Source organism: Taudactylus pleione, unplaced genomic scaffold (assembly GCF_031769625.1).
Source record: "Taudactylus pleione unplaced genomic scaffold, aTauple2 ptg000454l, whole genome shotgun sequence".
NCBI lineage: Eukaryota > Metazoa > Chordata > Amphibia > Anura > Myobatrachidae > Taudactylus > Taudactylus pleione.
Genome location: NW_028284856.1, coordinates 3,059,026 through 3,081,410, shown reverse-complemented (window position 1 = coordinate 3,081,410; position 22,385 = coordinate 3,059,026). Strand labels below are relative to the sequence as shown.

General features: G+C 37.1%; 5 non-coding genes across 5 annotated transcripts; all 5 read right to left on the bottom strand.

Moving 5' to 3' along the window:
* Nucleotides 1-9,490: 9,490 nt before the first annotated feature.
* Nucleotides 9,491-9,563, bottom strand: TRNAQ-UUG (transfer RNA glutamine (anticodon UUG)). Its single transcript has one exon. It is a non-coding gene; the product is annotated as a tRNA-Gln (tRNA).
* Nucleotides 9,564-10,172: 609 nt separating this feature from the next.
* TRNAK-UUU (transfer RNA lysine (anticodon UUU)) lies at nt 10,173-10,245 on the bottom strand. The gene has a single exon. It is a non-coding gene; the product is annotated as a tRNA-Lys (tRNA).
* Nucleotides 10,246-11,879: 1,634 nt separating this feature from the next.
* TRNAQ-UUG (transfer RNA glutamine (anticodon UUG)) lies at nt 11,880-11,952 on the bottom strand. The gene has a single exon. It is a non-coding gene; the product is annotated as a tRNA-Gln (tRNA).
* Nucleotides 11,953-15,641: 3,689 nt separating this feature from the next.
* On the bottom strand, nt 15,642-15,714 carry TRNAQ-UUG (transfer RNA glutamine (anticodon UUG)). Its single transcript has one exon. It is a non-coding gene; the product is annotated as a tRNA-Gln (tRNA).
* Nucleotides 15,715-19,737: 4,023 nt separating this feature from the next.
* Nucleotides 19,738-19,810, bottom strand: TRNAQ-UUG (transfer RNA glutamine (anticodon UUG)). The gene has a single exon. It is a non-coding gene; the product is annotated as a tRNA-Gln (tRNA).
* Between the last annotated feature and the right edge of the window lie 2,575 nt (nt 19,811-22,385).

The following is a 22,385-nucleotide window of genomic DNA, read 5'->3' as shown; positions in this document are numbered from 1 at the left end:
ATCCAGGGTCTTCTGTGATAGGTCGCAAAAATGCAGAAAGTTCGTAATACAAAAAACAAGTCATTTCAAATGCTGACAACTACTAGTTACTGTGCAATTACTAAAGTTGGAAAATCTCTCTATCACTAAAAGTATGAACTGAAAAGCTTGACATTTAGTGTCTCTTGATGAAATACATTTAATTTGCCTCTTGGTTGAAGGTGTACATTCTTAAACAGTTTGTGATTTTCCCACTCGGCACTATGTTCCATTTCACAAAAACGACACATTGCTTAAAAGACACTCGCCCGAACAGGAACTTGAACCCTGGACCCTCAGATTAAAGTTCTGATGTTTTACCGACTCCAGGCTCTTCTAGAGTTTGTCGCAAACCTATAGAAAGTTCGTAATACTAAAACCAAGTAAATTCAAATGGTGACAACTACTGTGCAATTACTAAAGTAGGAAAATCTCTCTATCACTAAAAGTTTGATATGAATAGCTTGACATTTAGTGTCTATTGGTGAAATACATTTAATTTGCCTCTTGGTTGAAGGTGTACATTCTTAAACAGTTTGTGATTTTCCCACTCTGCACTATGTTCCATTTCACAAAATGACACATTGCTTAAAAGACACTCGCCCGAACAGACCCTTTAACCCTGGACCCTCAGATTAAAAGTCAGATGCTCTACCGACTGAGCTATCCAGGCTCTTCTGTGATAGGTCGCAAAAATGCAGAAAGTTCGTAATACAAAAAACAAGTCATATCAAATGATGACAACTACTAGTTACTGTGCAATTACTAAAGTAGGAAAATCTCTCTATCACTAAAAGTATGAACTGAAAAGCTTGACATTTAGTGTCTCTTGATGAAATACATTTAATTTGCCTCTTGGTTGAAGGTGTACATTCTTAAACAGTTTGTGATTTTCCCACTCTGCACTATGTTCCATTTCACAAAAACGACACATTGCTTAAAAGACACTCGCCCGAACAGGAACTTGAACCCTGGACCCTCAGATTAAAGTTCTGATGTTTTACCGACTCCAGGCTCTTCTGGAGTCTGTCGCAAACCTATAGAAAGTTCGTAATACAAAAACAAGTAAATTCAAATGGTGATAACTACTGTGCAATTACTAAAGTAGGAAAGTCTCTCTATCACTAAAAGTATGATATGAATAGCTTGACATTTAGTGTCTATTGATGAAATACATTTAATTTGCCTCTTGGTTGAAGGTGTACATTCTTAAACAGTTTGTGATTTTCCCACTCTGCACTATGTTCCATTTCACAAAATGACACATTGCTTAAAAGACAATCGCCCGAACAGGGACTTGAACCCTGGACCCTCAGATTAAAGTTCTGATGTTTTACCGACTCCAGGCTCTTCTGGAGTTTGTCGCAAACCTATAGAAAGTTCGTAATACTAAAACCAAGTAAATTCAAATGGTGACAACTACTGTGCAATTACTAAAGTAGGAAAATCTCTCTATCACTAAAAGTTTGATATGAATAGCTTGACATTTAGTGTCTATTGGTGAAATACATTTAATTTGCCTCTTGGTTGAAGGTGTACATTCTTAAACAGTTTGTGATTTTCCCACTCTGCACTATGTTCCATTTCACAAAATGACACATTGCTTAAAAGACACTCGCCCGAACAGACCCTTTAACCCTGGACCCTCAGATTAAAAGTTAGATGCTCTACCGACTGAGCTATCCAGGCTCTTCTGTGATAGGTCGCAAAAATGCAGAAAGTTCGTAATACAAAAAACAAGTCATTTCAAATGATGACAACTACTAGTTACTGTGCAATTACTAAAGTAGGAAAATCTCTCTATCACTAAAAGTATGAACTGAAAAGCTTGACATTTAGTGTCTCTTGATGAAATACATTTAATTTGCCTCTTGGTTGAAGGTGTACATTCTTAAACAGTTTGTGATTTTCCCACTCTGCACTATGTTCCATTTCACAAAAACGACACATTGCTTAAAAGACACTCGCCCAAACAGGGACTTGAACCCTGGACCCTCAGATTAAAGTTCTGATGTTTTACCGACTCCAGGCTCTTCTGGAGTCTGTCGCAAACCTATAGAAAGTTCGTAATACAAAAACAAGTAAATTCAAATGGTGATAACTACTGTGCAATTACTAAAGTAGGAAAGTCTCTCTATCACTAAAAGTATGATATGAATAGCTTGACATTTAGTGTCTATTGATGAAATACATTTAATTTGCCTCTTGGTTGAAGGTGTACATTCTTAAACAGTTTGTGATTTTCCCACTCTGCACTATGTTCCATTTCACAAAATGACACATTGTTTAAAAGACAATCGCCCGAACAGGGACTTGAACCCTGGACCCTCAGATTAAAAGTCTGATGCTCTACCGACTGAGCTATCCAGGATCTTCTGTGATAGGTAGCAAAAATGCAGAAAGTTCGTAATACAAAAAACAAGTCATATCAAATGATGACAACTACTAGTTACTGTGCAATTACTAAAGTTGGAAAATCTCTCTATCACTAAAAGTATTATCTGAATAGCTTGACATTTAGTGTCTATTGATGAAATACATTTAATTTGCCTCTTGGTTGAAGGTGTACATTCTTAAACAGTTTGTGATTTTCCCACTCTGCACTATGTTCCATTTCACAAAAACGACACATTGCTTAAAAGACACTCGGCCGAACAGGGACTTGAACCCTGGACCCTCAGATTAAAGTTCTGATGTTTTACCGACTCCAGGCTCTTCTGGAGTTTGTCGCAAACCTATAGAAAGTTCGTAATGCTAAAACCAAGTAAATTCAAATGGTGACAACTACTGTGCAATTACTAAAGTAGGAAAATCTCTCTATCACTAAAAGTTTGATATGAATAGCTTGACATTTAGTGTCTATTGGTGAAATACATTTAATTTGCCTCTTGGTTGAAGGTGTACATTCTTAAACAGTTTGTGATTTTCCCACTCTGCACTATGTTCCATTTCACAAAATGACACATTGCTTAAAAGACACTCGCCCGAACAGACCCTTGAACCCTGGACCCTCAGATTAAAAGTCAGATGCTCTACCGACTGAGCTATCCAGGCTCTTCTGTGATAGGTCGCAAAAATGCAGAAAGTTCGTAATACATAAAACAAGTCATATCAAATGATGACAACTACTAGTTACTGTGCAATTACTAAAGTAGGAAAATCTCTCTATCACTAAAAGTATGAACTGAAAAGCTTGACATTTAGTGTCTCTTGATGAAATACATTTAATTTGCCTCTTGGTTGAAGGTGTACATTCTTAAACAGTTTGTGATTTTCCCACTCTGCACTATGTTCCATTTCACAAATTGACACATTGCTTAAAAGACACTCACCCGAACAGGGACTTGAACCCTGGACCCTCAGATTAAAAGTCTGATGCTCTACCGACTGAGCTATCCAGGGTCTTCTGTGATAGGTCGCAAAAATGCAGAAAGTTCGTAATACAAAAAACAAGTCATTTCAAATGCTGACAACTACTAGTTACTGTGCAATTACTAAAGTTGGAAAATCTCTCTATCACTAAAAGTATGAACTGAAAAGCTTGACATTTAGTGTCTCTTGATGAAATACATTTAATTTGCCTCTTGGTTGAAGGTGTACATTCTTAAACAGTTTGTGATTTTCCCACTCGGCACTATGTTCCATTTCACAAAAACGACACATTGCTTAAAAGACACTCGCCCGAACAGGAACTTGAACCCTGGACCCTCAGATTAAAGTTCTGATGTTTTACCGACTCCAGGCTCTTCTAGAGTTTGTCGCAAACCTATAGAAAGTTCGTAATACTAAAACCAAGTAAATTCAAATGGTGACAACTACTGTGCAATTACTAAAGTAGGAAAATCTCTCTATCACTAAAAGTTTGATATGAATAGCTTGACATTTAGTGTCTATTGGTGAAATACATTTAATTTGCCTCTTGGTTGAAGGTGTACATTCTTAAACAGTTTGTGATTTTCCCACTCTGCACTATGTTCCATTTCACAAAATGACACATTGCTTAAAAGACACTCGCCCGAACAGACCCTTTAACCCTGGACCCTCAGATTAAAAGTCAGATGCTCTACCGACTGAGCTATCCAGGCTCTTCTGTGATAGGTCGCAAAAATGCAGAAAGTTCGTAATACAAAAAACAAGTCATATCAAATGATGACAACTACTAGTTACTGTGCAATTACTAAAGTAGGAAAATCTCTCTATCACTAAAAGTATGAACTGAAAAGCTTGACATTTAGTGTCTCTTGATGAAATACATTTAATTTGCCTCTTGGTTGAAGGTGTACATTCTTAAACAGTTTGTGATTTTCCCACTCTGCACTATGTTCCATTTCACAAAAACGACACATTGCTTAAAAGACACTCGCCCGAACAGGAACTTGAACCCTGGACCCTCAGATTAAAGTTCTGATGTTTTACCGACTCCAGGCTCTTCTGGAGTCTGTCGCAAACCTATAGAAAGTTCGTAATACAAAAACAAGTAAATTCAAATGGTGATAACTACTGTGCAATTACTAAAGTAGGAAAGTCTCTCTATCACTAAAAGTATGATATGAATAGCTTGACATTTAGTGTCTATTGATGAAATACATTTAATTTGCCTCTTGGTTGAAGGTGTACATTCTTAAACAGTTTGTGATTTTCCCACTCTGCACTATGTTCCATTTCACAAAATGACACATTGCTTAAAAGACAATCGCCCGAACAGGGACTTGAACCCTGGACCCTCAGATTAAAGTTCTGATGTTTTACCGACTCCAGGCTCTTCTGGAGTTTGTCGCAAACCTATAGAAAGTTCGTAATACTAAAACCAAGTAAATTCAAATGGTGACAACTACTGTGCAATTACTAAAGTAGGAAAATCTCTCTATCACTAAAAGTTTGATATGAATAGCTTGACATTTAGTGTCTATTGGTGAAATACATTTAATTTGCCTCTTGGTTGAAGGTGTACATTCTTAAACAGTTTGTGATTTTCCCACTCTGCACTATGTTCCATTTCACAAAATGACACATTGCTTAAAAGACACTCGCCCGAACAGACCCTTGAACCCTGGACCCTCAGATTAAAAGTCAGATGCTCTACCGACTGAGCTATCCAGGCTCTTCTGTGATAGGTCGCAAAAATGCAGAAAGTTCGTAATACATAAAACAAGTCATATCAAATGATGACAACTACTAGTTACTGTGCAATTACTAAAGTAGGAAAATCTCTCTATCACTAAAAGTATGAACTGAAAAGCTTGACATTTAGTGTCTCTTGATGAAATACATTTAATTTGCCTCTTGGTTGAAGGTGTACATTCTTAAACAGTTTGTGATTTTCCCACTCTGCACTATGTTCCATTTCACAAATTGACACATTGCTTAAAAGACACTCACCCGAACAGGGACTTGAACCCTGGACCCTCAGATTAAAAGTCTGATGCTCTACCGACTGAGCTATCCAGGGTCTTCTGTGATAGGTCGCAAAAATGCAGAAAGTTCGTAATACAAAAAACAAGTCATTTCAAATGCTGACAACTACTAGTTACTGTGCAATTACTAAAGTTGGAAAATCTCTCTATCACTAAAAGTATGAACTGAAAAGCTTGACATTTAGTGTCTCTTGATGAAATACATTTAATTTGCCTCTTGGTTGAAGGTGTACATTCTTAAACAGTTTGTGATTTTCCCACTCGGCACTATGTTCCATTTCACAAAAACGACACATTGCTTAAAAGACACTCGCCCGAACAGGAACTTGAACCCTGGACCCTCAGATTAAAGTTCTGATGTTTTACCGACTCCAGGCTCTTCTAGAGTTTGTCGCAAACCTATAGAAAGTTCGTAATACTAAAACCAAGTAAATTCAAATGGTGACAACTACTGTGCAATTACTAAAGTAGGAAAATCTCTCTATCACTAAAAGTTTGATATGAATAGCTTGACATTTAGTGTCTATTGGTGAAATACATTTAATTTGCCTCTTGGTTGAAGGTGTACATTCTTAAACAGTTTGTGATTTTCCCACTCTGCACTATGTTCCATTTCACAAAATGACACATTGCTTAAAAGACACTCGCCCGAACAGACCCTTTAACCCTGGACCCTCAGATTAAAAGTCAGATGCTCTACCGACTGAGCTATCCAGGCTCTTCTGTGATAGGTCGCAAAAATGCAGAAAGTTCGTAATACAAAAAACAAGTCATATCAAATGATGACAACTACTAGTTACTGTGCAATTACTAAAGTAGGAAAATCTCTCTATCACTAAAAGTATGAACTGAAAAGCTTGACATTTAGTGTCTCTTGATGAAATACATTTAATTTGCCTCTTGGTTGAAGGTGTACATTCTTAAACAGTTTGTGATTTTCCCACTCTGCACTATGTTCCATTTCACAAAAACGACACATTGCTTAAAAGACACTCGCCCGAACAGGAACTTGAACCCTGGACCCTCAGATTAAAGTTCTGATGTTTTACCGACTCCAGGCTCTTCTGGAGTCTGTCGCAAACCTATAGAAAGTTCGTAATACAAAAACAAGTAAATTCAAATGGTGATAACTACTGTGCAATTACTAAAGTAGGAAAGTCTCTCTATCACTAAAAGTATGATATGAATAGCTTGACATTTAGTGTCTATTGATGAAATACATTTAATTTGCCTCTTGGTTGAAGGTGTACATTCTTAAACAGTTTGTGATTTTCCCACTCTGCACTATGTTCCATTTCACAAAATGACACATTGCTTAAAAGACAATCGCCCGAACAGGGACTTGAACCCTGGACCCTCAGATTAAAGTTCTGATGTTTTACCGACTCCAGGCTCTTCTGGAGTTTGTCGCAAACCTATAGAAAGTTCGTAATACTAAAACCAAGTAAATTCAAATGGTGACAACTACTGTGCAATTACTAAAGTAGGAAAATCTCTCTATCACTAAAAGTTTGATATGAATAGCTTGACATTTAGTGTCTATTGGTGAAATACATTTAATTTGCCTCTTGGTTGAAGGTGTACATTCTTAAACAGTTTGTGATTTTCCCACTCTGCACTATGTTCCATTTCACAAAATGACACATTGCTTAAAAGACACTCGCCCGATTAGACCCTTGAACCCTGGACCCTCAGATTAAAAGTCAGATGCTCTACCGACTGAGCTATTCAGGCTCTTCTGTGATAGGTCGCAAAAATGCAGAAAGTTCGTAATACAAAAAACAAGTCATATCAAATGATGACAACTACTAGTTACTGTGCAATTACTAAAGTAGGAAAATCTCTCTATCACTAAAAGTATGAACTGAAAAGCTTGACATTTAGTGTCTCTTGATGAAATACATTTAATTTGCCTCTTGGTTGAAGGTGTACATTCTTAAACAGTTTGTGATTTTCCCACTCTGCACTATGTTCCATTTCACAAATTGACACATTGCTTAAAAGACACTCACCCGAACAGGGACTTGAACCCTGGACCCTCAGATTAAAAGTCTGATGCTCTACCGACTGAGCTATCCAGGGTCTTCTGTGATAGGTCGCAAAAATGCAGAAAGTTCGTAATACAAAAAACAAGTCATTTCAAATGATGACAACTACTAGTTACTGTGCAATTACTAAAGTTGGAAAATCTCTCTATCACTAAAAGTATGAACTGAAAAGCTTGACATTTAGTGTCTCTTGATGAAATACATTTAATTTGCCTCTTGGTTGAAGGTGTACATTCTTAAACAGTTTGTGATTTTCCCACTCTGCACTATGTTCCATTTCACAAAAACGACACATTGCTTAAAAGACACTCGCCCGAACAGGAACTTGAACCCTGGACCCTCAGATTAAAGTTCTGATGTTTTACCGACTCCAGGCTCTTCTAGAGTTTGTCGCAAACCTATAGAAAGTTCGTAATACTAAAACCAAGTAAATTCAAATGGTGACAACTACTGTGCAATTACTAAAGTAGGAAAATCTCTCTATCACTAAAAGTTTGATATGAATAGCTTGACATTTAGTGTCTATTGGTGAAATACATTTAATTTGCCTCTTGGTTGAAGGTGTACATTCTTAAACAGTTTGTGATTTTCCCACTCTGCACTATGTTCCATTTCACAAAATGACACATTGCTTAAAAGACACTCGCCCGAACAGACCCTTTAACCCTGGACCCTCAGATTAAAAGTTAGATGCTCTACCGACTGAGCTATCCAGGCTCTTCTGTGATAGGTCGCAAAAATGCAGAAAGTTCGTAATACAAAAAACAAGTCATATCAAATGATGACAACTACTAGTTACTGTGCAATTACTAAAGTAGGAAAATCTCTCTATCACTAAAAGTATGAACTGAAAAGCTTGACATTTAGTGTCTCTTGATGAAATACATTTAATTTGCCTCTTGGTTGAAGGTGTACATTCTTAAACAGTTTGTGATTTTCCCACTCTGCACTATGTTCCATTTCACAAAAACGACACATTGCTTAAAAGACACTCGCCCGAACAGGAACTTGAACCCTGGACCCTCAGATTAAAGTTCTGATGTTTTACCGACTCCAGGCTCTTCTAGAGTTTGTCGCAAACCTATAGAAAGTTCGTAATACTAAAACCAAGTAAATTCAAATGGTGACAACTACTGTGCAATTACTAAAGTAGGAAAATCTCTCTATCACTAAAAGTTTGATATGAATAGCTTGACATTTAGTGTCTATTGGTGAAATACATTTAATTTGCCTCTTGGTTGAAGGTGTACATTCTTAAACAGTTTGTGATTTTCCCACTCTGCACTATGTTCCATTTCACAAAATGACACATTGCTTAAAAGACACTCGCCCGAACAGACCCTTTAACCCTGGACCCTCAGATTAAAAGTTAGATGCTCTACCGACTGAGCTATCCAGGCTCTTCTGTGATAGGTCGCAAAAATGCAGAAAGTTCGTAATACAAAAAACAAGTCATATCAAATGATGACAACTACTAGTTACTGTGCAATTACTAAAGTAGGAAAATCTCTCTATCACTAAAAGTATGAACTGAAAAGCTTGACATTTAGTGTCTCTTGATGAAATACATTTAATTTGCCTCTTGGTTGAAGGTGTACATTCTTAAACAGTTTGTGATTTTCCCACTCTGCACTATGTTCCATTTCACAAAAACGACACATTGCTTAAAAGACACTCGCCCGAACAGGAACTTGAACCCTGGACCCCCAGATTAAAGTTCTGATGTTTTACCGACTCCAGGCTCTTCTGGAGTCTGTCGCAAACCTATAGAAAGTTCGTAATACTAAAACCAAGTAAATTCAAATGGTGACAACTACTGTGCAATTACTAAAGTAGGAAAATCTCTCTATCACTAAAAGTATGATATGAATAGCTTGACATTTAGTGTCTATTGGTGAAATACATTTAATTTGCCTCTTGGTTGAAGGTGTACATTCTTAAACAGTTTGTGATTTTCCCACTCTGCACTATGTTCCATTTCACAAAATGACACATTGCTTAAAAGACACTCGCCCGAACAGACCCTTGAACCCTGGACCCTCAGATTCAAAGTCAGATGCTCTACCGACTGAGCTATCCAGGCTCTTCTGTGATAGGTCGCAAAAATGCAGAAAGTTCGTAATACAAAAAACAAGTCATTTCAAATGATGACAACTACTAGTTACTGTGCAATTACTAAAGTAGGAAAATCTCTCTATCACTAAAAGTATGAACTGAAAAGCTTGACATTTAGTGTCTCTTGATGAAATACATTTAATTTGCCTCTTGGTTGAAGGTGTACATTCTTAAACAGTTTGTGATTTTCCCACTCTGCACTATGTTCCATTTCACAAAAACGACACATTGCTTAAAAGACACTCGCCCGAACAGGGACTTGAACCCTGGACCCTCAGATTAAAGTTCTGATGTTTTACCGACTCCAGGCTCTTCTGGAGTCTGTCGCAAACCTATAGAAAGTTCGTAATACAAAAACAAGTAAATTCAAATGGTGATAACTACTGTGCAATTACTAAAGTAGGAAAATCTCTCTATCACTAAAAGTATGATCTGAATAGCTTGACATTTAGTGTCTATTGATGAAATACATTTAATTTGCCTCTTGGTTGAAGGTGTACATTCTTAAACAGTTTGTGATTTTCCCACTCTGCACTAAGTTCCATATCACAAAATGACACATTGCTTAAAAGACACTCACCCGAACAGGGACTTGAACCCTGGACCCTCAGATTAAAAGTCTGATGCTCTACCGACTGAGCTATCCAGGCTCTTCTGTGATAGGTCGCAAAAATGCAGAAAGTTCGTAATACTAAAACCAAGTAAATTCAAATGGTGACAACTACTGTGCAATTACTAAAGTAGGAAAATCTCTCTATCACTAAAAGTTTGATATGAATAGCTTGACATTTAGTGTCTATTGGTGAAATACATTTAATTTGCCTCTTGGTTGAAGGTGTACATTCTTAAACAGTTTGTGATTTTCCCACTCTGCACTATGTTCCATTTCACAAAATGACACATTGCTTAAAAGACACTCGCCCGAACAGACCCTTTAACCCTGGACCCTCAGATTAAAAGTTAGATGCTCTACCGACTGAGCTATCCAGGCTCTTCTGTGATAGGTCGCAAAAATGCAGAAAGTTCGTAATACAAAAAACAAGTCATATCAAATGATGACAACTACTAGTTACTGTGCAATTACTAAAGTAGGAAAATCTCTCTATCACTAAAAGTATGAACTGAAAAGCTTGACATTTAGTGTCTCTTGATGAAATACATTTAATTTGCCTCTTGGTTGAAGGTGTACATTCTTAAACAGTTTGTGATTTTCCCACTCTGCACTATGTTCCATTTCACAAAAACGACACATTGCTTAAAAGACACTCGCCCGAACAGGAACTTGAACCCTGGACCCTCAGATTAAAGTTCTGATGTTTTACCGACTCCAGGCTCTTCTAGAGTTTGTCGCAAACCTATAGAAAGTTCGTAATACTAAAACCAAGTAAATTCAAATGGTGACAACTACTGTGCAATTACTAAAGTAGGAAAATCTCTCTATCACTAAAAGTTTGATATGAATAGCTTGACATTTAGTGTCTATTGGTGAAATACATTTAATTTGCCTCTTGGTTGAAGGTGTACATTCTTAAACAGTTTGTGATTTTCCCACTCTGCACTATGTTCCATTTCACAAAATGACACATTGCTTAAAAGACACTCGCCCGAACAGACCCTTTAACCCTGGACCCTCAGATTAAAAGTTAGATGCTCTACCGACTGAGCTATCCAGGCTCTTCTGTGATAGGTCGCAAAAATGCAGAAAGTTCGTAATACAAAAAACAAGTCATATCAAATGATGACAACTACTAGTTACTGTGCAATTACTAAAGTAGGAAAATCTCTCTATCACTAAAAGTATGAACTGAAAAGCTTGACATTTAGTGTCTCTTGATGAAATACATTTAATTTGCCTCTTGGTTGAAGGTGTACATTCTTAAACAGTTTGTGATTTTCCCACTCTGCACTATGTTCCATTTCACAAAAACGACACATTGCTTAAAAGACACTCGCCCGAACAGGAACTTGAACCCTGGACCCCCAGATTAAAGTTCTGATGTTTTACCGACTCCAGGCTCTTCTGGAGTCTGTCGCAAACCTATAGAAAGTTCGTAATACTAAAACCAAGTAAATTCAAATGGTGACAACTACTGTGCAATTACTAAAGTAGGAAAATCTCTCTATCACTAAAAGTATGATATGAATAGCTTGACATTTAGTGTCTATTGGTGAAATACATTTAATTTGCCTCTTGGTTGAAGGTGTACATTCTTAAACAGTTTGTGATTTTCCCACTCTGCACTATGTTCCATTTCACAAAATGACACATTGCTTAAAAGACACTCGCCCGAACAGACCCTTGAACCCTGGACCCTCAGATTCAAAGTCAGATGCTCTACCGACTGAGCTATCCAGGCTCTTCTGTGATAGGTCGCAAAAATGCAGAAAGTTCGTAATACAAAAAACAAGTCATTTCAAATGATGACAACTACTAGTTACTGTGCAATTACTAAAGTAGGAAAATCTCTCTATCACTAAAAGTATGAACTGAAAAGCTTGACATTTAGTGTCTCTTGATGAAATACATTTAATTTGCCTCTTGGTTGAAGGTGTACATTCTTAAACAGTTTGTGATTTTCCCACTCTGCACTATGTTCCATTTCACAAAAACGACACATTGCTTAAAAGACACTCGCCCGAACAGGGACTTGAACCCTGGACCCTCAGATTAAAGTTCTGATGTTTTACCGACTCCAGGCTCTTCTGGAGTCTGTCGCAAACCTATAGAAAGTTCGTAATACAAAAACAAGTAAATTCAAATGGTGATAACTACTGTGCAATTACTAAAGTAGGAAAGTCTCTCTATCACTAAAAGTATGATATGAATAGCTTGACATTTAGTGTCTATTGATGAAATACATTTAATTTGCCTCTTGGTTGAAGGTGTACATTCTTAAACAGTTTGTGATTTTCCCACTCTGCACTATGTTCCATTTCACAAAATGACACATTGCTTAAAAGACAATCGCCCGAACAGGGACTTGAACCCTGGACCCTCAGATTAAAAGTCTGATGCTCTACCGACTGAGATATCCAGGATCTTCTGTGATAGGTCGCAAAAATGCAGAAAGTTCGTAATACAAAAAACAAGTCATATCAAATGATGACAACTACTAGTTACTGTGCAATTACTAAAGTTGGAAAATCTCTCTATCACTAAAAGTATTATCTGAATAGCTTGACATTTAGTGTCTATTGATGAAATACATTTAATTTGCCTCTTGGTTGAAGGTGTACATTCTTAAACAGTTTGTGATTTTCCCACTCTGCACTATGTTCCATTTCACAAAAACGACACATTGCTTAAAAGACACTCGGCCGAACAGGGACTTGAACCCTGGACCCTCAGATTAAAGTTCTGATGTTTTACCGACTCCAGGCTCTTCTGGAGTTTGTCGCAAACCTATAGAAAGTTCGTAATGCTAAAACCAAGTAAATTCAAATGGTGACAACTACTGTGCAATTACTAAAGTAGGAAAATCTCTCTATCACTAAAAGTTTGATATGAATAGCTTGACATTTAGTGTCTATTGGTGAAATACATTTAATTTGCCTCTTGGTTGAAGGTGTACATTCTTAAACAGTTTGTGATTTTCCCACTCTGCACTATGTTCCATTTCACAAAATGACACATTGCTTAAAAGACACTCGCCCGAACAGACCCTTGAACCCTGGACCCTCAGATTAAAAGTCAGATGCTCTACCGACTGAGCTATCCAGGCTCTTCTGTGATAGGTCGCAAAAATGCAGAAAGTTCGTAATACAAAAAACAAGTCATATCAAATGATGACAACTACTAGTTACTGTGCAATTACTAAAGTTGGAAAATCTCTCTATCACTAAAAGTATGAACTGAAAAGCTTGACATTTAGTGTCTCTTGATGAAATACATTTAATTTGCCTCTTGGTTGAAGGTGTACATTCTTAAACAGTTTGTGATTTTCCCACTCTGCACTATGTTCCATTTCACAAATTGACACATTGCTTAAAAGACACTCACCCGAACAGGGACTTGAACCCTGGACCCTCAGATTAAAAGTCTGATGCTCTATCGACTGAGCTATCCAGGCTCTTCTGTGATAGGTCGCAAAAATGCAGAAAGTTCGTAATACAAAAAACAAGTCATATCAAATGATGACAACTACTAGTTACTGTGCAATTACTAAAGTAGGAAAATCTCTCTATCACTAAAAGTATGAACTGAAAAGCTTGACATTTAGTGTCTCTTGATGAAATACATTTAATTTGCCTCTTGGTTGAAGGTGTACATTCTTAAACAGTTTGTGATTTTCCCACTCTGCACTATGTTCCATTTCACAAAAACGACACATTGCTTAAAAGACACTCGCCCGAACAGGAACTTGAACCCTGGACCCTCAGATTAAAGTTCTGATGTTTTACCGACTCCAGGCTCTTCTGGAGTTTGTCGCAAACCTATAGAAAGTTCGTAATGCTAAAACCAAGTAAATTCAAATGGTGACAACTACTGTGCAATTACTAAAGTAGGAAAATCTCTCTATCACTAAAAGTTTGATATGAATAGCTTGACATTTAGTGTCTATTGGTGAAATACATTTAATTTGCCTCTTGGTTGAAGGTGTACATTCTTAAACAGTTTGTGATTTTCCCACTCTGCACTATGTTCCATTTCACAAAATGACACATTGCTTAAAAGACACTCGCCCGAACAGACCCTTGAACCCTGGACCCTCAGATTAAAAGTCAGATGCTCTACCGACTGAGCTATCCAGGGTCTTCTGTGATAGGTCGCAAAAATGCAGAAAGTTCGTAATACAAAAAACAAGTCATTTCAAATGATGACAACTACTAGTTACTGTGCAATTACTAAAGTTGGAAAATCTCTCTATCACTAAAAGTATGAACTGAAAAGCTTGACATTTAGTGTCTCTTGATGAAATACATTTAATTTGCCTCTTGGTTGAAGGTGTACATTCTTAAACAGTTTGTGATTTTCCCACTCTGCACTATGTTCCATTTCACAAAAACGACACATTGCTTAAAAGACACTCGCCCGAACAGGAACTTGAACCCTGGACCCTCAGATTAAAGTTCTGATGTTTTACCGACTCCAGGCTCTTCTAGAGTTTGTCGCAAACCTATAGAAAGTTCGTAATACTAAAACCAAGTAAATTCAAATGGTGACAACTACTGTGCAATTACTAAAGTAGGAAAATCTCTCTATCACTAAAAGTTTGATATGAATAGCTTGACATTTAGTGTCTATTGGTGAAATACATTTAATTTGCCTCTTGGTTGAAGGTGTACATTCTTAAACAGTTTGTGATTTTCCCACTCTGCACTATGTTCCATTTCACAAAATGACACATTGCTTAAAAGACACTCGCCCGAACAGACCCTTTAACCCTGGACCCTCAGATTAAAAGTCAGATGCTCTACCGACTGAGCTATCCAGGCTCTTCTGTGATAGGTCGCAAAAATGCAGAAAGTTCGTAATACAAAAAACAAGTCATATCAAATGATGACAACTACTAGTTACTGTGCAATTACTAAAGTAGGAAAATCTCTCTATCACTAAAAGTATGAACTGAAAAGCTTGACATTTAGTGTCTCTTGATGAAATACATTTAATTTGCCTCTTGGTTGAAGGTGTACATTCTTAAACAGTTTGTGATTTTCCCACTCTGCACTATGTTCCATTTCACAAAAACGACACATTGCTTAAAAGACACTCGCCCGAACAGGAACTTGAACCCTGGACCCCCAGATTAAAGTTCTGATGTTTTACCGACTCCAGGCTCTTCTGGAGTCTGTCGCAAACCTATAGAAAGTTCGTAATACTAAAACCAAGTAAATTCAAATGGTGACAACTACTGTGCAATTACTAAAGTAGGAAAATCTCTCTATCACTAAAAGTATGATATGAATAGCTTGACATTTAGTGTCTATTGGTGAAATACATTTAATTTGCCTCTTGGTTGAAGGTGTACATTCTTAAACAGTTTGTGATTTTCCCACTCTGCACTATGTTCCATTTCACAAAATGACACATTGCTTAAAAGACACTCGCCCGAACAGACCCTTGAACCCTGGACCCTCAGATTCAAAGTCAGATGCTCTACCGACTGAGCTATCCAGGCTCTTCTGTGATAGGTCGCAAAAATGCAGAAAGTTCGTAATACAAAAAACAAGTCATTTCAAATGATGACAACTACTAGTTACTGTGCAATTACTAAAGTTGGAAAATCTCTCTATCACTAAAAGTATGAACTGAAAAGCTTGACATTTAGTGTCTCTTGATGAAATACATTTAATTTGCCTCTTGGTTGAAGGTGTACATTCTTAAACAGTTTGTGATTTTCCCACTCTGCACTATGTTCCATTTCACAAAAACGACACATTGCTTAAAAGACACTCGCCCGAACAGGAACTTGAACCCTGGACCCTCAGATTAAAGTTCTGATGTTTTACCGACTCCAGGCTCTTCTAGAGTTTGTCGCAAACCTATAGAAAGTTCGTAATACTAAAACCAAGTAAATTCAAATGGTGACAACTACTGTGCAATTACTAAAGTAGGAAAATCTCTCTATCACTAAAAGTTTGATATGAATAGCTTGACATTTAGTGTCTATTGGTGAAATACATTTAATTTGCCTCTTGGTTGAAGGTGTACATTCTTAAACAGTTTGTGATTTTCCCACTCTGCACTATGTTCCATTTCACAAAATGACACATTGCTTAAAAGACACTCGCCCGAACAGACCCTTTAACCCTGGACCCTCAGATTAAAAGTCAGATGCTCTACCGACTGAGCTATCCAGGCTCTTCTGTGATAGGTCGCAAAAATGCAGAAAGTTCGTAATACAAAAAACAAGTCATATCAAATGATGACAACTACTAGTTACTGTGCAATTACTAAAGTAGGAAAATCTCTCTATCACTAAAAGTATGAACTGAAAAGATTGACATTTAGTGTCTCTTGATGAAATACATTTAATTTGCCTCTTGGTTGAAGGTGTACATTCTTAAACAGTTTGTGATTTTCCCACTCTGCACTATGTTCCATTTCACAAAAACGACACATTGCTTAAAAGACACTCGCCCGAACAGGAACTTGAACCCTGGACCCTCAGATTAAAGTTCTGATGTTTTACCGACTCCAGGCTCTTCTGGAGTCTGTCGCAAACCTATAGAAAGTTCGTAATACAAAAACAAGTAAATTCAAATGGTGATAACTACTGTGCAATTACTAAAGTAGGAAAGTCTCTCTATCACTAAAAGTATGATATGAATAGCTTGACATTTAGTGTCTATTGATGAAATACATTTAATTTGCCTCTTGGTTGAAGGTGTACATTCTTAAACAGTTTGTGATTTTCCCACTCTGCACTATGTTCCATTTCACAAAATGACACATTGCTTAAAAGACAATCGCCCGAACAGGGACTTGAACCCTGGACCCTCAGATTAAAGTTCTGATGTTTTACCGACTCCAGGCTCTTCTGGAGTTTGTCGCAAACCTATAGAAAGTTCGTAATACTAAAACCAAGTAAATTCAAATGGTGACAACTACTGTGCAATTACTAAAGTAGGAAAATCTCTCTATCACTAAAAGTTTGATATGAATAGCTTGACATTTAGTGTCTATTGGTGAAATACATTTAATTTGCCTCTTGGTTGAAGGTGTACATTCTTAAACAGTTTGTGATTTTCCCACTCTGCACTATGTTCCATTTCACAAAATGACACATTGCTTAAAAGACACTCGCCCGAACAGACCCTTGAACCCTGGACCCTCAGATTAAAAGTCAGATGCTCTACCGACTGAGCTATTCAGGCTCTTCTGTGATAGGTCGCAAAAATGCAGAAAGTTCGTAATACAAAAAACAAGTCATATCAAATGATGACAACTACTAGTTACTGTGCAATTACTAAAGTAGGAAAATCTCTCTATCACTAAAAGTATGAACTGAAAAGCTTGACATTTAGTGTCTCTTGATGAAATACATTTAATTTGCCTCTTGGTTGAAGGTGTACATTCTTAAACAGTTTGTGATTTTCCCACTCTGCACTATGTTCCATTTCACAAATTGACACATTGCTTAAAAGACACTCACCCGAACAGGGACTTGAACCCTGGACCCTCAGATTAAAAGTCTGATGCTCTACCGACTGAGCTATCCAGGGTCTTCTGTGATAGGTCGCAAAAATGCAGAAAGTTCGTAATACAAAAAACAAGTCATTTCAAATGATGACAACTACTAGTTACTGTGCAATTACTAAAGTTGGAAAATCTCTCTATCACTAAAAGTATGAACTGAAAAGCTTGACATTTAGTGTCTCTTGATGAAATACATTTAATTTGCCTCTTGGTTGAAGGTGTACATTCTTAAACAGTTTGTGATTTTCCCACTCTGCACTATGTTCCATTTCACAAAAACGACACATTGCTTAAAAGACACTCGCCCGAACAGGAACTTGAACCCTGGACCCTCAGATTAAAGTTCTGATGTTTTACCGACTCCAGGCTCTTCTAGAGTTTGTCGCAAACCTATAGAAAGTTCGTAATACTAAAACCAAGTAAATTCAAATGGTGACAACTACTGTGCAATTACTAAAGTAGGAAAATCTCTCTATCACTAAAAGTTTGATATGAATAGCTTGACATTTAGTGTCTATTGGTGAAATACATTTAATTTGCCTCTTGGTTGAAGGTGTACATTCTTAAACAGTTTGTGATTTTCCCACTCTGCACTATGTTCCATTTCACAAAATGACACATTGCTTAAAAGACACTCGCCCGAACAGACCCTTTAACCCTGGACCCTCAGATTAAAAGTTAGATGCTCTACCGACTGAGCTATCCAGGCTCTTCTGTGATAGGTCGCAAAAATGCAGAAAGTTCGTAATACAAAAAACAAGTCATATCAAATGATGACAACTACTAGTTACTGTGCAATTACTAAAGTAGGAAAATCTCTCTATCACTAAAAGTATGAACTGAAAAGCTTGACATTTAGTGTCTCTTGATGAAATACATTTAATTTGCCTCTTGGTTGAAGGTGTACATTCTTAAACAGTTTGTGATTTTCCCACTCTGCACTATGTTCCATTTCACAAAAACGACACATTGCTTAAAAGACACTCGCCCGAACAGGAACTTGAACCCTGGACCCTCAGATTAAAGTTCTGATGTTTTACCGACTCCAGGCTCTTCTAGAGTTTGTCGCAAACCTATAGAAAGTTCGTAATACTAAAACCAAGTAAATTCAAATGGTGACAACTACTGTGCAATTACTAAAGTAGGAAAATCTCTCTATCACTAAAAGTTTGATATGAATAGCTTGACATTTAGTGTCTATTGGTGAAATACATTTAATTTGCCTCTTGGTTGAAGGTGTACATTCTTAAACAGTTTGTGATTTTCCCACTCTGCACTATGTTCCATTTCACAAAATGACACATTGCTTAAAAGACACTCGCCCGAACAGACCCTTTAACCCTGGACCCTCAGATTAAAAGTTAGATGCTCTACCGACTGAGCTATCCAGGCTCTTCTGTGATAGGTCGCAAAAATGCAGAAAGTTCGTAATACAAAAAACAAGTCATATCAAATGATGACAACTACTAGTTACTGTGCAATTACTAAAGTAGGAAAATCTCTCTATCACTAAAAGTATGAACTGAAAAGCTTGACATTTAGTGTCTCTTGATGAAATACATTTAATTTGCCTCTTGGTTGAAGGTGTACATTCTTAAACAGTTTGTGATTTTCCCACTCTGCACTATGTTCCATTTCACAAAAACGACACATTGCTTAAAAGACACTCGCCCGAACAGGAACTTGAACCCTGGACCCCCAGATTAAAGTTCTGATGTTTTACCGACTCCAGGCTCTTCTGGAGTCTGTCGCAAACCTATAGAAAGTTCGTAATACTAAAACCAAGTAAATTCAAATGGTGACAACTACTGTGCAATTACTAAAGTAGGAAAATCTCTCTATCACTAAAAGTATGATATGAATAGCTTGACATTTAGTGTCTATTGATGAAATACATTTAATTTGCCTCTTGGTTGAAGGTGTACATTCTTAAACAGTTTGTGATTTTCCCACTCTGCACTATGTTCCATTTCACAAAATGACACATTGCTTAAAAGACACTCGCCCGAACAGACCCTTGAACCCTGGACCCTCAGATTCAAAGTCAGATGCTCTACCGACTGAGCTATCCAGGCTCTTCTGTGATAGGTCGCAAAAATGCAGAAAGTTCGTAATACAAAAAACAAGTCATTTCAAATGATGACAACTACTAGTTACTGTGCAATTACTAAAGTAGGAAAATCTCTCTATCACTAAAAGTATGAACTGAAAAGCTTGACATTTAGTGTCTCTTGATGAAATACATTTAATTTGCCTCTTGGTTGAAGGTGTACATTCTTAAACAGTTTGTGATTTTCCCACTCTGCACTATGTTCCATTTCACAAAAACGACACATTGCTTAAAAGACACTCGCCCGAACAGGGACTTGAACCCTGGACCCTCAGATTAAAGTTCTGATGTTTTACCGACTCCAGGCTCTTCTGGAGTCTGTCGCAAACCTATAGAAAGTTCGTAATACAAAAACAAGTAAATTCAAATGGTGATAACTACTGTGCAATTACTAAAGTAGGAAAGTCTCTCTATCACTAAAAGTATGATATGAATAGCTTGACATTTAGTGGCTATTGATGAAATACATTTAATTTGCCTCTTGGTTGAAGGTGTACATTCTTAAACAGTTTGTGATTTTCCCACTCTGCACTATGTTCCATTTCACAAAATGACACATTGCTTAAAAGACAATCGCCCGAACAGGGACTTGAACCCTGGACCCTCAGATTAAAAGTCTGATGCTCTACCGACTGAGATATCCAGGATCTTCTGTGATAGGTCGCAAAAATGCAGAAAGTTCGTAATACAAAAAACAAGTCATATCAAATGATGACAACTACTAGTTACTGTGCAATTACTAAAGTTGGAAAATCTCTCTATCACTAAAAGTATTATCTGAATAGCTTGACATTTAGTGTCTATTGATGAAATACATTTAATTTGCCTCTTGGTTGAAGGTGTACATTCTTAAACAGTTTGTGATTTTCCCACTCTGCACTATGTTCCATTTCACAAAAACGACACATTGCTTAAAAGACACTCGGCCGAACAGGGACTTGAACCCTGGACCCTCAGATTAAAGTTCTGATGTTTTACCGACTCCAGGCTCTTCTGGAGTTTGTCGCAAACCTATAGAAAGTTTGTAATGCTAAAACCAAGTAAATTCAAATGGTGACAACTACTGTGCAATTACTAAAGTAGGAAAATCTCTCTATCACTAAAAGTTTGATATGAATAGCTTGACATTTAGTGTCTATTGGTGAAATACATTTAATTTGCCTCTTGGTTGAAGGTGTACATTCTTAAACAGTTTGTGATTTTCCCACTCTGCACTATGTTCCATTTCACAAAATGACACATTGCTTAAAAGACACTCGCCCGAACAGACCCTTGAACCCTGGACCCTCAGATTAAAAGTCAGATGCTCTACCGACTGAGCTATCCAGGCTCTTCTGTGATAGGTCGCAAAAATGCAGAAAGTTCGTAATACAAAAAACAAGTCATATCAAATGATGACAACTACTAGTTACTGTGCAATTACTAAAGTTGGAAAATCTCTCTATCACTAAAAGTATGAACTGAAAAGCTTGACATTTAGTGTCTCTTGATGAAATACATTTAATTTGCCTCTTGGTTGAAGGTGTACATTCTTAAACAGTTTGTGATTTTCCCACTCTGCACTATGTTCCATTTCACAAATTGACACATTGCTTAAAAGACACTCACCCGAACAGGGACTTGAACCCTGGACCCTCAGATTAAAAGTCTGATGCTCTATCGACTGAGCTATCCAGGCTCTTCTGTGATAGGTCGCAAAAATGCAGAAAGTTCGTAATACAAAAAACAAGTCATATCAAATGATGACAACTACTAGTTACTGTGCAATTACTAAAGTAGGAAAATCTCTCTATCACTAAAAGTATGAACTGAAAAGCTTGACATTTAGTGTCTCTTGATGAAATACATTTAATTTGCCTCTTGGTTGAAGGTGTACATTCTTAAACAGTTTGTGATTTTCCCACTCTGCACTATGTTCCATTTCACAAAAACGACACATTGCTTAAAAGACACTCGCCCGAACAGGAACTTGAACCCTGGACCCTCAGATTAAAGTTCTGATGTTTTACCGACTCCAGGCTCTTCTGGAGTTTGTCGCAAACCTATAGAAAGTTCGTAATGCTAAAACCAAGTAAATTCAAATGGTGACAACTACTGTGCAATTACTAAAGTAGGAAAATCTCTCTATCACTAAAAGTTTGATATGAATAGCTTGACATTTAGTGTCTATTGGTGAAATACATTTAATTTGCCTCTTGGTTGAAGGTGTACATTCTTAAACAGTTTGTGATTTTCCCACTCTGCACTATGTTCCATTTCACAAAATGACACATTGCTTAAAAGACACTCGCCCGAACAGACCCTTGAACCCTGGACCCTCAGATTAAAAGTCAGATGCTCTACCGACTGAGCTATCCAGGATCTTCTGTGATAGGTCGCAAAAATGCAGAAAGTTCATAATACAAAAAACAAGTCATATCAAATGATGACAACTACTAGTTACTGTGCAATTACTAAAGTAGGAAAATCTCTCTATCACTAAAAGTATGAACTGAAAAGATTGACATTTAGTGTCTCTTGATGAAATACATTTAATTTGC